The 15,100-nt window shown below is 35.9% G+C and overlaps 1 protein-coding gene and 1 pseudogene across 11 annotated transcripts in view; both read right to left on the bottom strand.

The window, feature by feature from the left end:
• The window catches only part of LOC143674264 (BEN domain-containing protein 5), a 1,810,590-nt gene that overhangs the window by 751,245 nt on the left and 1,044,245 nt on the right, over positions 1 to 15,100 (bottom strand). The window lies entirely within an intron of this gene.
• LOC143654455 (splicing factor 45-like) lies at positions 6,893 to 14,882 on the bottom strand (annotated as a pseudogene).

The following is a 15,100-nucleotide window of genomic DNA, read 5'->3' as shown; positions in this document are numbered from 1 at the left end:
CTAACTCCTGCTGAACTCTGTTACCAATGACATATTTCAAGTTTATTCTCGAATGTCCGTTCACAACAGTGGGACCATACAGTATTTGTCCTTTAGTTTTTGGCTGGATTCACTCAGCATAATATTCTCTATGTCCATCCATGTTATTACATGGTTCACAAGTTTATCTTGTCTTAAAGCTGCATAATATTCCATCGTATGTATATACCACAGTTTGTTTAGCCACTCTTCTGTTGATGGAGATTTTGGCTGTTTCCATCTCTTTGCAATTGTAAATAACGCTGCTATAAACATTGGTGTGCAAATGTCCGTTTGTGTCTTTGCCCTTAAGTCCTTTGAGTAGATACCTAGCAATGGTATTGCTGGGTCGTATGGCAATTCTATATTCAGCTTTTTGAGGAACCGCCAAACTGCCTTCCACAGTGGTTGCACCCTTTGACATTCCCACCAACAGTGAATAAGTGTGCCTCTTTCTCCGCATCCTCTCCAGCACTTGTCATTTTCTGTTTTGTTGATAATGGCCATTCTGGTGGGTGTGAGATGATATCTCATTGTGGTTTTGATTTGCATTTCTCTAATGGCCAGGGACATTGAGCATCTCTTCATGTGCCTCTTGGCCATCCGTATTTCTTCTTCTGGTAGGTGTCTGTTTAAGTCTTTTTCCCATTTTGTAATTGGGTTGGCTGTCTTTTTGTTGTTGAGTTGAATAATCTCTTTATAAATTCTGGATACTAGACCCTTATCTGATATGTCATTTCCAAATATTGTCTCCCATTGTGTAGGCTGTCTTTCTACTTTCTTGATGAAAAAAGGTACTATTGTATTATCATAGTGGATTTGCTCTAGATAAATTTAAAACTTGTGGATAAGCAAATTTATTTGAGGCAGTAGCCAATATCCAAGAGATTGTGTCTATTCCAATTTGGTCAGCAATGAATATATATTGGATAGTCACTATGCTTCAGCTGAGATGAATGAAACTTCATACAAAAATCCTCACTGAAATTATTAGAATTTTAAGTTAGGCAAAACACAAATTACATAACAAAATTTATTGTCAATTCTAAGAAACACAATTCCCACCCCTCCACTCCCATTTAACATCTCTGAAATACAGATATATCTTACAGACTCTGTGACAGTCATGACCCATTGATACTGCCTGAGTACATATATCAAAACTTGCTAAAGTGTCAGTGGCTTAATAGAAAGTCTCAAGATAACAGTGGACACTCAAAAGAAAGGCTGCAATCGCTATGTTCTTGAATGCACAGAAGATGCTACTAGGCGGAAAAATATGTCTACTGACAATGCTGAGTCAAAAAGTAATTTAGAAGCATTGGATCCTGAATGTTTTTAAAATGCCTTAAAACTTTATTTGCATGTTTTCAATACTGTGCACAAGAAAGATCAATGATAAAAATCTCTAAATTTAAAAGGTCTTTTAATAAGACCTATATCAAAGCTCACTGTATAAGAGCTTTGTATCAAAGTATGAAATAAACATTTTATGTAACAAGAAAGCACTGTATCAAACTTTAAACAGCAGCATCTTTTTCTTAGTAGTACATTAAATAATGGCGCATCCTATAATTGACAACTTAAATTTGGTGGAACATGGTAAAACACACAAAATAAAATGCTGCAGGCTATGTAGCATTTTCTGATAAAAATACTTCAGTTATTTAATCCACAACTTAGATTGTGATGCTATATAGTAAAATATTAACCAATTTCTTGAACACTCTATTTGGTTAATTATAGTATGCTAGTTAAGAATAAGAGCTCTGGAATCCGACCATTCTACAGTTTAATCCTGACTTACCTATTCACCAGCTCTTTGACGTTGGGAAACTTAGTTAAACTCTCTGATCATTGGCTTTTGATATTCCAAAATAGGTGCAATTTTGGTTTGTTGTAAGGATTAAATGATATAATACAAATAAAGCAATTAGCAGTACCTGGTACCTAGACGTGCTTCAGTGTTTGTCAACCATTACATTATTATTGTCCACTGTTACTATTATAATATTAGCACAACACATGATCTTTACAATATCTTTCTGAGATTATTATCTCTAATTTATAGATGAGGAGTTTTATTCTTAGGAACTCTCTGTTGGAAAAGGGCTCCACTGACCACTGATTATTTAGACTATGTCTAATAACTTACATTAGCTAGTTAACAAAAACTTAAGCTTAAGTTTTTTGCCACTCAATAATTAGGAAAAGTTCAGTTGAGATAAAAAAAAAGATGAAAATAGCCTAAACTGTATATAGTTCATTCATTTCTTGAGATACTTTAAAATTTATCTTTGGATCAAGCCAGCCACATCTTTTGGCCTCTTAGACTCTTGCTTTAACAACTTGGCAAAATACTTCTTTAGTGTTTTCCTATGAAATTTCTTTTCCTACCATTAAGGATGTGGTTGAGAATGTTATCACATTGTAAATTGAACTCTTTATAAAGAAGGCTCACTCTTCCTCCCCCAGTCCTTGCCTACCATTTTGAGTCTCAGTGTCAATAAAAGCTACATTTTCTCTAAGAAACTGAATTGAGTTTTGTAATGGATAATGTGAGCCATGTGTCTGATTTTGTGTTCCTCTTTGCCTTGGTCACTAGGAAACTCAAAGTTAATTTTATTCCTCAATGTCAACAAATGTGGGCATTAAACTTACTCTTGTTTCTTTTCTCTACTCACATTTTACCAGAAGGGACAGCTTGTGAGATATTTCTAAAATGGAAATGATCTTGGAGCCTGGGCACTGAAATGAGACTATGTAGGTAGATAATTTTTACAGAGGTTAGAGATGAGGCTGGTAATATAGACATGACCAGCTGGGTGTTTTGGGGGCAATAATAAACCATAATTTTATAGTCTCATCTCTACTAACGATTTGTGACAAATGAAATATAATAAAAGAATCTATCAGTCAAAACTATATATAAGTAAATACCAAGCATATATCTGAATTTCCTAAGGGAAAAAGAATGAATTAAACTAATATCTTCCCTGCCCCCTCCCCTAAACCCAGGTTTGTCTTAAGAGTTCTCAACAATCAGCAGAATGAAGAACAGAAGAGCAAAGATCAAATGGTACTTAGAGCAAGATTTGTAAGAAGAGCAGCATAAATACATTTTGGAATGGAAATATATTCCTAATATTTGCCTGGCTGGACCCATCCCCAACTACCCAGAAGCTGGTGTTGGAGTACTAATGCCACTCAAATGAGCAAGCCACATGTGCCAACACTGATTATGGCACTGATTTATAATTGGGAGCCTTAATAAAGGCACACTTTCAGTAGTAGACTGTTGTGCCTTGATAGAGAAGAACAAGATCTGGGTTTGGAACAGATTCTGCCACATACTAATTCTGTGACCTTAGGCAGATCACCATTCTGAGCATAGTTTCCTGTGTATCAAATAGGGATAATGGTGTTAATACTCATATTACATGGGAACCAAAGATAAAGTAAAGGGGGTAGCAAGATTTCATAAGAAGAATATAGGCAAGGAAACCAGGAGAGTTAACTGCTTCTTTTTCTGTGTTTTAGCTTCTGTGAAATGAGTCAATTGGATGAGAAGGTCCCAGATGGGATCATCTTTCAACTCTATGGTTTGCAGAATAGAATAGCACAAAAGGAAAGACCTGCTGAAAATGAGAAATAATTAAAGAATGGGAACCTGCCAAAATTCATAGGCTATGATTGCTAGTAGTTCTTTCGAGGACTATGAGTCAGATCATGAGAGACCCAGGATTGTTTGTGGTCAGTGGGTGACTTGGAATGTTGACAAATTTTCAAGGAAAACATTTTGTTTCACAAGGTGAATGTGTAAGATGTTTTTTAAAGGATCCATACAAGTCAAAGTACACCAAAAGAGGGGGAAAATACCTGGGCACTTAATCAATTATTAAACAGCAGTAAATGTCCTAAAAACAGTTTATCTGGGTACATTCTCTGGAAAACACATAATAAGGACTATTTTGGAGAACTTTGATATGTGAAATAATAGAAGATTCATTTGGCACATATTACATCTAGGTATTTTATAAGCATATTAGTCTTCACAATAACTCTGAGGGGCATAGTTTAACGTACCTATTTTATAGATGTGCAAATGATACTGAGAATGTTTGAATAATTTTATCATAGTCATCAGCCAGCAAATGACAGAAATGGGATATACAGCACAGAGTACAGGCCATTGGCTTCAAAGCCCACATCTTTTCTATTACACCAGACTGTGTCCCAAAGAGAACCAGAACTGTGCTCATCAAGCAGATAAAGTGTATATGAAGCATAATTAAACTGAGTCTACAGATAGTTTAAGCAGATGAGACATGGTGGCTTCTATATTGGAAAACAAAGAAGAGCATCAAAACATAACAAAATAAAAATAATAGAAAAGAGTTAGTTGGACTTTTATAAATTTCAAGCAGTTTCCTATTCATTAACTCATCTTTTCCCTCACAATTATCTTGTGAAATGAATATTATTATCTCATTTTCAAATGAGGATACAGGATCAGAGAGGGTAGGTGACTTTCTCAGTGTCAAACAGGTACTGAATGAGAGTTTGATCTCAAATCTGTCTTTCTTCTAACTACCTGTCCTTTCTAGCATACCAAGTTAACTAGATCCCTACTCTCACAGTCTGGACAATGTCATTGTGTGGAGACATGATTTTTTTTTCTAAATCCATGTTCACTGGAAAACAACATCTAATTCCTACGTACAAAATAGTCAGCCCCATTTTGTAAATATATCTACTCTCTGAGTATTCTTAGGAGACAGTGATACAGAAGCAGTACACTCAACAGAGATAGCTGCAGTAAGGTTCTGAGGAGACCCACCTAAGCTTAGACTAACCCTAGCATACAAGTTAAGGAATCCAAGCCAAGACACTTTGTTCTTATAAAGGTAACTGACACTGGCAAATTAGGGTTTGTTTGCAACAAGACTACCAATTCTGAGAAGGACCCCAAACATTGGGAGTCAATATCAGTCTACTATTTCAGCCAACCTGGCAATTACAGAAAGACAATGTTTAACCAAATTGCACAGAATGGTTCTTAGAAAATGAAGGAAATTTCCAAGGGCCTCAGAGATCCATAGTGATCTGAAGAGTTCACAGTGATATCAAGTTCATAATTTCTGATCTTCACAACAGTTTGAAACCTAAAACAGACATTGGACATTATTCTAAATTTATGGGTGAGGAAATTGAGTCATAGAGAGATAAAGGGAAATAAACTGACCTGAATACTTACTATAGGGCAGGTCACATTATATATAATTCACTTAATCATCATAATAACCCTAAAAGCTATCACAGGTAGGGATGATAATGAAAAAACCTCAAATTTAGACAACTTTAGGTGGCAGAATCGAGTGATAGTCTGGGCAGATTCAGGAAAGTATAATCAAGATCTGTCTTGGGGGATCTGTAGTAACATTGTCCTTCCAACCCTTTCCTTATTTATTTATTTATGTTTGCATGGGCAGGCACCAGGAATCGAACCCAGGTCTCTGGCATGGCAGGCGAGAACTCTGCCTGCTGAGCCACTATGGCCCACCCCCAACCCTTCCTTAATTACACTATGCCTCTTTCAATATTTCGTGAAAGATAAGTCAATATATGAAATTAGCATGTAAAAATATTTAACAACTATTGCAACCATGTTCATGTATTTAAAGGAAAACATAATCTGATGAAATAAATGATATTAAAAAGAATCAAATGCTACTTCTAGAGATAAAAAAATGCAAATCTGAAACTAAAAATTCCCTGGATGGAATCAATCTCATATTAGATATTACAGATGTAAAGATTAGAAAACTTGAGCCCATAGCAACATAAACTAGTCAAAATGAAGCAAAGGGAGAAAAAAGGAATTAAAAAAATAAAGAGTCTCAGTGATCTTTGAGGGAATATCAAGTTGTCTAACAGGTACGATTGGAGTCACAGGAAGAAAGGAGGAAAATATTACAGAAAAAAAGAAGAAATGATGACTAAAATTTTTCAAAATTTGAGAAAAATATAAAATTTTAGATCCAAGAAGTTTAAGGAAACTAAAATAAATGCAAAGACACCAAGACACAACATACAAACTTTGAAAAGCAGTGATAAAACAGAAAATTTAAAAGCAAGCTAGTTTGGAGTGGGGGTGAGGAATCTATGCAAAGAGAAACAAAAATAATAATTGCAGACATCTCATCAGAAACTATGCAAAGTCTAACACAGTTGAATGACAATATACTTAAAGTGGTGAAAATAGCTGTCAATCAAAATTATAACAAAAATATGTTCCAAAATTTAAATCAAATGAAAATTTCTCAGAAAAACAAAGTCTGAGTACATTTATTACCAACAGACTTCAATACAAAAAAAAATGTTGGAGGAAGTACTTCAAGAGTAATAGAACTGATACCAGTTGGATGTTTGGAGAAACACAAAGTAGTGAAAAGTACTGGAAATGGGAAACCATAAAATTTAAACTTATTTTTTTAATTATCAGGTTTCTGAAAAAGAACAGCAACATAAGAACTGTGGGAATATGGTGGAGTAGGGAGTTCCAGGACTCAGTCCTTCCAACAGAACAACTACTGAACAGGCAGGAACTGTCTGAAACAACTATTTTGAAACTTCAGAGGCCAGAAGTACACTGAACACCACCCAGGGAAGAGTGATGGGAAGAGGCTAAGAACAATAAATTACTCTTTCTGCATGGAAGCTACTAGTGCCCATCCTTCACTCTTGCTATAGGCTGCCATGAGGTCCAACCACCAGGTAGTTCACTGGTGATAGAAAGGGATGTAAAATTCCTCTTTCCCAAGACTGGAGCTGGGCATGACTGATCACTGATAATGGTTCTTAATCAGTGACTTCAGATCACTGGAGGCACAGCTTTGAGGGTGGCCATTGTTTCAAATACCCGACAAAGGCAGCAGCAGCCATTGTTCCAACCTGGGAAAAAGGATGTGGCAGAAGAAACTTGAAGATGCTATACTTTCTCATGGCTGTAGGAGACAGTTAGTTGAAAGGCTACATTTTCTAGGCAGGAGAAAAAAGCTCAGCTTTTGGGGAGCCTTGGAAGACACTCTTGGTGCCCCTCCTGAATGACCTCCCCCAGGAAACTTTGGAGCAGTTTTGTACCCCCTTCATGGGTCCCTGGCCCTGTTTTGGCTGAGGAAGACTGAGTTGGGAAAGTCCTTTCTGGCATTTCCCATGCCCAGAATTTGCCTTTCAGCAAAATCATCCTGAGACAATGAAAGGGGTGTAAGAAACTACAGGGGTGAACGATCTAGGACAAAGACTTGCCATCTTCAAATACCCAGGAGAGCGAGGTCTGTTTTCTAGGAAACAGAGGGGACAATCAAACTCTTTTAAACAGATGAACTCCAAAACAACCAACAAACCAAAGCCCAGGACAAGAAACCAGCCCCAAAATACAGGAAACCTTAAATAGTGCATTTTCCTAGGGCAGACCTTCCTGATAGGAGAGCTGAAACTCAAGAAAATCTCTGTATTATTGGTTACAAAATCAATAAATAGATATATCAGTGGATAAATCCCAGAGATGATGTTTTAAAATTCTAAAATGTACAGGATGCATGAAAAGAGTACAAGACAAACAAAGATACAGGAAATGATGGACCATCCAATGAAAGAGGATAAAAATCCAGAGAACACCAATGAAGAGGATAAGATTATGGACAAACCAAACAAAGCCTTTAAAAATGAGTTTTAAAATGTGCAAGGAGATGGAGGAAAACAGAGAGAAAGAACTAAAGGATATCAGGAAAACAGTAAATGAGCAATATGAGAATCTTAATAAAGAGATAGAAATTTTATAAAGGTACTGGAGTTGAAAACCACAATACTGAAATTAAAAATACCCAGGAGGAAATCAAGAGCAGATTGGAGCTGGTAGCAAAAAGAGTCAGTGAACTTGAAGACAAGACACTTGAAATGAGTCAGGCTGAAGAGCAGAGAGAAAAAAGAACTATAAAAATGTGAAAATAGACTAAGACATCTCTGGGACAAAATCAAGCATACCAACATATGCATTACGGGTCCCAGAAGGTAAAGAAAGAAAGAAAGGGGAAGAAGGATGATTCAAAGAAATAATGTTAGAGATTTTCCCAAACTTAGCAAAAGATATGAATATGCATATGCAAGAAGTTCAAAGAACAACATACAGATAAAATTGAAGAAAATATGTCCCATCATATACTGATCACACTATCAAATGCAAAGGACAAGGAGAGAGTTCTGAAAGCTGCAAGAAAAAAAAAACAAAAAACAATGTGTTATATACAGGAGAGTCCCAGTTAGACTGAGTGTCAATCTCTCATCAGAAACCATTGAAGCAAGAAGGCAGTGGGTTGAAATATTTAAGGTGCTGCAGGAAAACAACTGCTAGCCAAGATTTTTATATCCAGCAAAAATTTCCTTCAAAAGTGAAGTTGAGATTAATATATTTTCAAACAAAAGCTGAGAGAGTTCATCACCAGTGGACCTGCCCTAAAAGGAATGCTAAAGAGAATTCTTTAGACTGAAAGAGAACACTAGACAATGGTTTGAAGTGGCATAAATACAAAAAGACCTGTGGTAGAGATAAGCATTTGGGTAATTATAAATGCCACTATCATTGTAGTACATTGTTTTGGCACATACCCCACTTTTTTCTTCCTACAGGTGCTAAAAGGCAATAGCATAAAAAGTAATGATAAATCTATGGTTTAGGATGTATACAATGTACAAAGGTATAAGTGGTAACAAGTTAAAAATTTGTGGGGACACAGGGGTTGTTTCAGATTGCTAAAGCTGCCAGGATGAAATACGGGCTGACTTTTACAATGGAGACTTATTAGTATACAAATTTACTGTTTTAAGTCCATGAAAATGTCCCAATTAAGACATCAATAGGACTATACCTTCTTTGAAGAAAGACCACTGGCATTCAGGATTTCCCTGACATGGTAAGACACATGGCCAGCATCTGCTGACCTTCTCTGCCAGGTTTAGCTTCTGGCTTCAGTGGCTTTCTCTCTCAGCTCCTTTGGGGGCTTTTTTCTCTAAACTCTCTCCAAATTTCTCTGAATATTTCTCTCTTTATGCTTTCTTGGCCTTTTCTGTCCTTTATCCTTGCATAAAGGACCCCAGTGAAAAGGATTAAGTACCACGTTTGAATGGGGTAGGTTACATCTCAATTGAAATAACCTAATCAGAAGTTCCCACCCACAATTCCTAGGTCTACACTAGGAATAGATTAAAAGAACATGGCATTTTCTGGGGTACATAACAGCTCAAACCAGCACAGGGATATAAGAAAACTATGTTTATGCTTCTGAAGTTAAGTTGGTATCACACCAAGTGTGAGTGTTATATAGTTAGGATATTAGATTTTAACCTCATGGTAACCACAAGAAAATCAGATGAAAAATATATTCAGGTAGAAAAGAGAAGTCACACAATATAGTACAATACAAAAATTAACTAAATATAAAAGTAGATATTAATGAAAGAATTGAGGGACCAAAAAAATTACAAGTCATGCAAAAACTAAGTAGCAAAATGGCAGAAGAAAGCCCTGGATTATCAGTGGTGACTTTAAATGTAAATGGATTAAACACTCAAGGCAAAAGGCAGAGATTGGAAGAATGGATATAAAAGCTTGACCCAAGCACATGCTGTCTGCAAGAGACTCACTTAAATTCAAAGATACAAGTAGGTTGAGTGTGACAGGATGGAAAAAATATGGTATGTAATAGTAACCAAAAGAGAACTAGGGTAGCTATATTAATATCAGATAAAATGGATTTTAAGTCAAAACAGTTCAAGGGAAAACATGGTGATTATACATGATAAAGGGGACAATTCAACAAGAAGATGTAGCAATTTTAAATAAATATGCACCTAACAGAAGAGCCTCAAAATATATGAAGCATATATTGACAGATTTGTAGGGAATAATTGATAAGATAAATTCAAATTAATAATAGGAAACTTTAATACACTACTTTCAATAACAGATGGAACATCTAGTCATAAGATCAATAAAGAAGTACAAGACTTGTACAATATTCAAAGCCATTTAGAAATAATGATATATTTAGAGCATTTCACCCAGTGAAAACAGAATACACATTCTTCTCATGTACACATGGATCATTTTTCAGGATAGACAATATGTTAAGTCACAAAACAAATCTCAATAAATTCAAAAGTTGAATTTATATAATCATAAATTATAATAATATAATGTATATTCTCCAACCAAATGAATTATAGCTAGAACTCAATAATAGGAGGAGAAATGGAAAATTCAGAAGTATGTGGAAATTAAACCAACTACTCTTAAACAACCAATGGTTAAAGAGGAAATATCTTGAGGCAAATGAAAATACAACATATCAAAACTGATGGAAAGTGATGAACACAGTGCTGAGAGTAAAGTTTAGCTCTAAGTGCTTATATTAGAAAAGAAGAAAATCTTCAAATCAGAGACTTAACCTCAAAACTAGAAGAACCAGAGGAGAAGAGCAAACTAAACCAAAAGTGAGCAGAAGGAAAGAAATGATGAAGATTGAAGCAGAGATAAATGAAGTAGAAAAATAGAATCAACAAAACAAAAAGTAGGTTATTTGAAAAGTTCAATAAAATTGACAAATGTTTAGCTAGATTTATAAAAAAAAAAAAAAGAGAGAATACAAATAATGAGAATCAGAAATCAAAAGAGGGGCATTACTACCAATGCCACTCAAATAAAAAGGACTATAAGAGGATAATATGAACAACTGTACGCCAAGGAATTAGATAGCCTAGATAAAAATGAACAAATTCTTACAATCACAGAAACTACATACATGAACTCAAGGAGAAATAGAAGATCTCAACAAATCAACTACTAGTAAAGAGATTAAATCAGTAATCAAAACTCTCTAAGAAAGGAAAGTCCAGGACCAGATGGCTTCACAGGGGAATTCTATCAAACATTCCAAGAAGAATTAACTCCAATTCTGCTCAAATTCTATTAAAAAATTCATCCTGTGTTCAACATCACCCTCATACCAAAGATAGCTTAAGATACTGTAAGAAAAGAAAATTATAGACCAAAATCTCTTTTGAATACAGCTGTGAAAATCCTAAAAAATGCCAGCAAACCTAACCAAACAGCATAGGAAAAGAACTGTATAACATGATCAATGGGGATTTATCCCTGGTATATGTTGGTTCAACATAAAGAAATCAGTTATTCTAAACACCACATTAACACACCAGAGGATAAAAACACATGATCATCTCAACTGAGGCAGAAAAGTCACTTGACAAAATCCAGTTACCCTTCTTTGATAACAACACTTAAAATACTAAGAATAGATGGAAACTTCTTCAACATGATGAAGGGCATGTATGAAAAGCCCACAGCTAGCATCCTCCTTAATGCTGAAATATTGAGAGCTTTTCCTGAAAGATAAGGAATAAGACAAGGATGCCCACTGTCACCACTACTATTTTTCAGGAAAAATAAATAAAAGGGGGTTTCAAGGGTAGTTCCTGCCATGCAGGAGACCCAGGTCAATTCCTTGTCCATGTACTTTCCAAAAAATGAACAAATAAGCAAAACTTACAAACAAACAAACAAACAAAAAACCAAGAAACAAAAACTCAACAAACGGTGCTGCGATAACGGGATACTCGCATGGAAATATAATGACCTGCCATACAGCATACAAAAGAGTAAAATAAAATAAAAGGCATATAAATTGGAAAAGAAAAAGTAAAATTCTCTGTATTTGCAGATGACATGTTCCTATATCCAGAAAATCCTGAAAAATCCACAGAAAGCTCCTAGAGTTAGTAATGAACACAGCAAAGTGGTGAGGTGCAAGGTCAAGCCCAAAAAAGTAACATTTTTATACACATACAATGAACATTTAGAATAACACAACAGGAAAAATATTCCACTTTCCATAGCAACTGAAAGAATCAAATATCTAGGAATAAATCTAGCAAGGATGTAAAGGACACAGGAAACTATAAAAGATTGCTTAAAAAATGATAGAAGACATATAATTGAAAAAATATTCTGTGTTCATGTATTGGAAAGCTAAATATCATAAGATCTCAATATTACCCATAGCAATTTATAGATTCATTTCAAGTTCCATCAAAATTCCAACAATGTTCTCTGCAGTAATGAAAAAGCCAGTCATTAAATTTGTATGGAAGGTTAAGGGACCCTGCGTAGCTAAAGCCATCTTGAAAAAGAATGAAATTGGAGGACTCACACTTAATATTAAAACTTATTAAAAAGTCACAGTAATCAAAACAGCACATTTGGCAGAAGAACAGACATACAGACCAACTAAGCAGAATTGACAAGTCAAAAATCAATCCTCACATTTATGGCCAATTCATTTTTGACAAGGTGGCAAGAAACCACTCAATTGAAAAAGAATCTGTTCAGTAATTGGTGCCAGGAGGACTGGATGGCCACTTGACCAAAAAAAAATTAAAATAAAATAAAAAAGAGGACTTCTAACACACAATATGAGAGCCAGAATTATCAAACTCCTAGAAAAAAAATATAGGGAAGCATTTTTAGCATCTTGTTTTCAGCAACGATTTCTTACACTTTACCCCCAAGGTACAAACAACAAAAGAAAAAAATAGATAAAGGGGACCATGTCAAATTTTAAAAAATTGAGCCTCAAAGGACTTTATTATGAAAATAAAATCACAGCCTACACAATGGGAGAAAATATTTGGGAAATACATATCCAATAAAGGTTTAATATCTAGAATATATAAAGAAATCCTTCTACTTAACAACAAAAAAGACAAATAACCTGATTTTAAAAATGGACAAAAGACTTAAACAGATATTTCTCTAAAGAAGATAGACAAATGGCCTAATATTGAAAAGATGCTCTGCATTATTAGACATCAGGGAAATGGAAACCAAAACCACAATGAGATACTATGTCACACCCATTAGAATGGTTGCTATAAAAAAAAAAACACAACAGAATATAACAGGTGTTGGAAAAGATGTGGAGAAATATGAATATTTATTCATTACCAGTGCCACTGGAAAATGGTGCAGTCACTGAGGAAGACAATTTGGCTGTTCCTCAGTGTGCTGGTTTGAAAGGAAGTATGCCCCCTAAGAAAAGTCATGTTTTAATATAAATCCCATTTCTTAAAGGTAGAATAATCCCTATTCAATATTGTATATTTGAAACTGTAATGAGATCATCTCCCTGGTTGATGTGATTTAGTTAAGAATGGTTGTTAAACTGGATTAGGGGATGACATGTCTCCACCCATTTGAGTGGGCCTTGATTAGTTTCTGAAGTCCTATAAAAGAGGAAACATTTTGGAGAATGAAAGATTCAGAGAGATTCAGAGAGAGCAACACTACAAAGCAGAGAGTCCACCAGCAAGCGATCTTTGGAGATGAAGAAGGAAGATACCTCCTGAGGAGCTTCATGAAATAGGAAGCCAGGAGAGAAAGCTAGCAGATGACACCATGTTCACCATGTGCCTTCTCACTTGAGAGAGAAACCCTGAACTTCATCAGCCTTCTTGAACCAAGGTATCTTTCCCTAGATGCCTTTGATTGGACATTTCTTTAGACTTGTTTTAATTGGGACATTTTCTCGGCCTTAGAACTGTAAACTAGCAACTCATTAAATTCCCCTTTTTAAAAGCCATTCTGTTTCTGGTATATTGCATTCCAGCAGCTAGCAAACTATAACACTCAGGAAGTCAATTATTGAATTACCACATGACCCTCTCAAATTCTAAAAATATTTGTTCTGCTTCATCATTAGAGGTACCTGGAATTCTAAATATCACACATTTTCCAACTTAGCCATATTTTTCACATTCTTCCTTGGTTTCAATTTCCAAGTCTTCATCTACCTCTCCTGCAACAACCATGTTCCTAAGTAGGACCACTTTAGTAGGACATTTTAGTATTTCAGTCAATGGATTTGAAGTAGACTTCTTGGATGCATCTTACTCTGTAGCATCCCTGACAATGATCTTGCCTCCTCTCTTGCTTGTCTTCTCTACTGACAATGTAGTGCTCAAGCTTTGCTCAGGCTTTCCTAGACCCTGGTCTTCTTGGAAGCCATACTTCTGAATGATTTATGTGCTACTGTGTCACCCATGTTAGCAAGGAAGGAGCTGCTAGGTCCCATTGGAGATCTGGGTCTGTCTAGTTCATCATACACCAGGGGAGGAATAGCAGCTTTGGAAGACTGTGATAAAGGTCTTAAATACACATTATAGGGAAAATCTCAGGGGTAACTTCTTGTCTTTCTCTACAAGAGAAGTGGGGGATGCAATAGTAGCTCCTCCAATACTTCTTTTCCTATTTTCTCACTCATAGTCTTCATCTTCATCAGAACCTGGATTTGGTTGCCTAGAAAACCCACTGGCTTCATGTCTGTCTTTATCCTTTTTTCTCTTTCTTCCATTTCTCTCTGTCTTTTCAGCTCCTGCTGTCTTTGTTGTTCCTCTCTTTGGGGTTTCACTACTTTCTCAAAATCATTAGGAAACTTCAGAACATATTCATCAGCCAAGGAAATCAAAACTTCTCCTGCAGAAAATCTGCTGGGAACAGGATCCTTTAGCTACATGGGGTGGTGTGTCCACAATTTACTGGTCACCTAAAGAGCCACCCTGCTTTAGGCCAATCACTGGGGCAAGGACTGTACTCTGTTCTGTTCTTTGACTCTTTGCTTGAGGGAGAACTGCCTTCTTTATCTGAAGATCAGATTTTAGAAATTTGAAGTTTTTGGACCAACCTTCTGTTTTTGATCACTGGTCTCCATTCCCAGGTCATCACACAAGGACATCTTTCCAGTTTATTGCCTGGTTGATCTTCCCAATGGGCAGGAGCAGTGGCACCACAGAGCTACAGCCGAGGCACACAAGCTCAGTACCCTCAATTGATTTTTTTTTTTTTTTTTTTTTTGCATGGGCAGGCACCAGGAATCAAACCCGGGTCTCCAGCATGGCAGGCAAGAACTCTGCCTGCTGAGCCACTGTGGCCACCCCCCCCCCCCAGTTGATT

Source organism: Tamandua tetradactyla, chromosome 2 (assembly GCF_023851605.1).
Source record: "Tamandua tetradactyla isolate mTamTet1 chromosome 2, mTamTet1.pri, whole genome shotgun sequence".
Lineage (NCBI taxonomy): Eukaryota > Metazoa > Chordata > Mammalia > Pilosa > Myrmecophagidae > Tamandua > Tamandua tetradactyla.
Note: the sequence above shows the minus strand (reverse complement) of the source record. Positions and strands in the feature narration are given on the sequence as shown.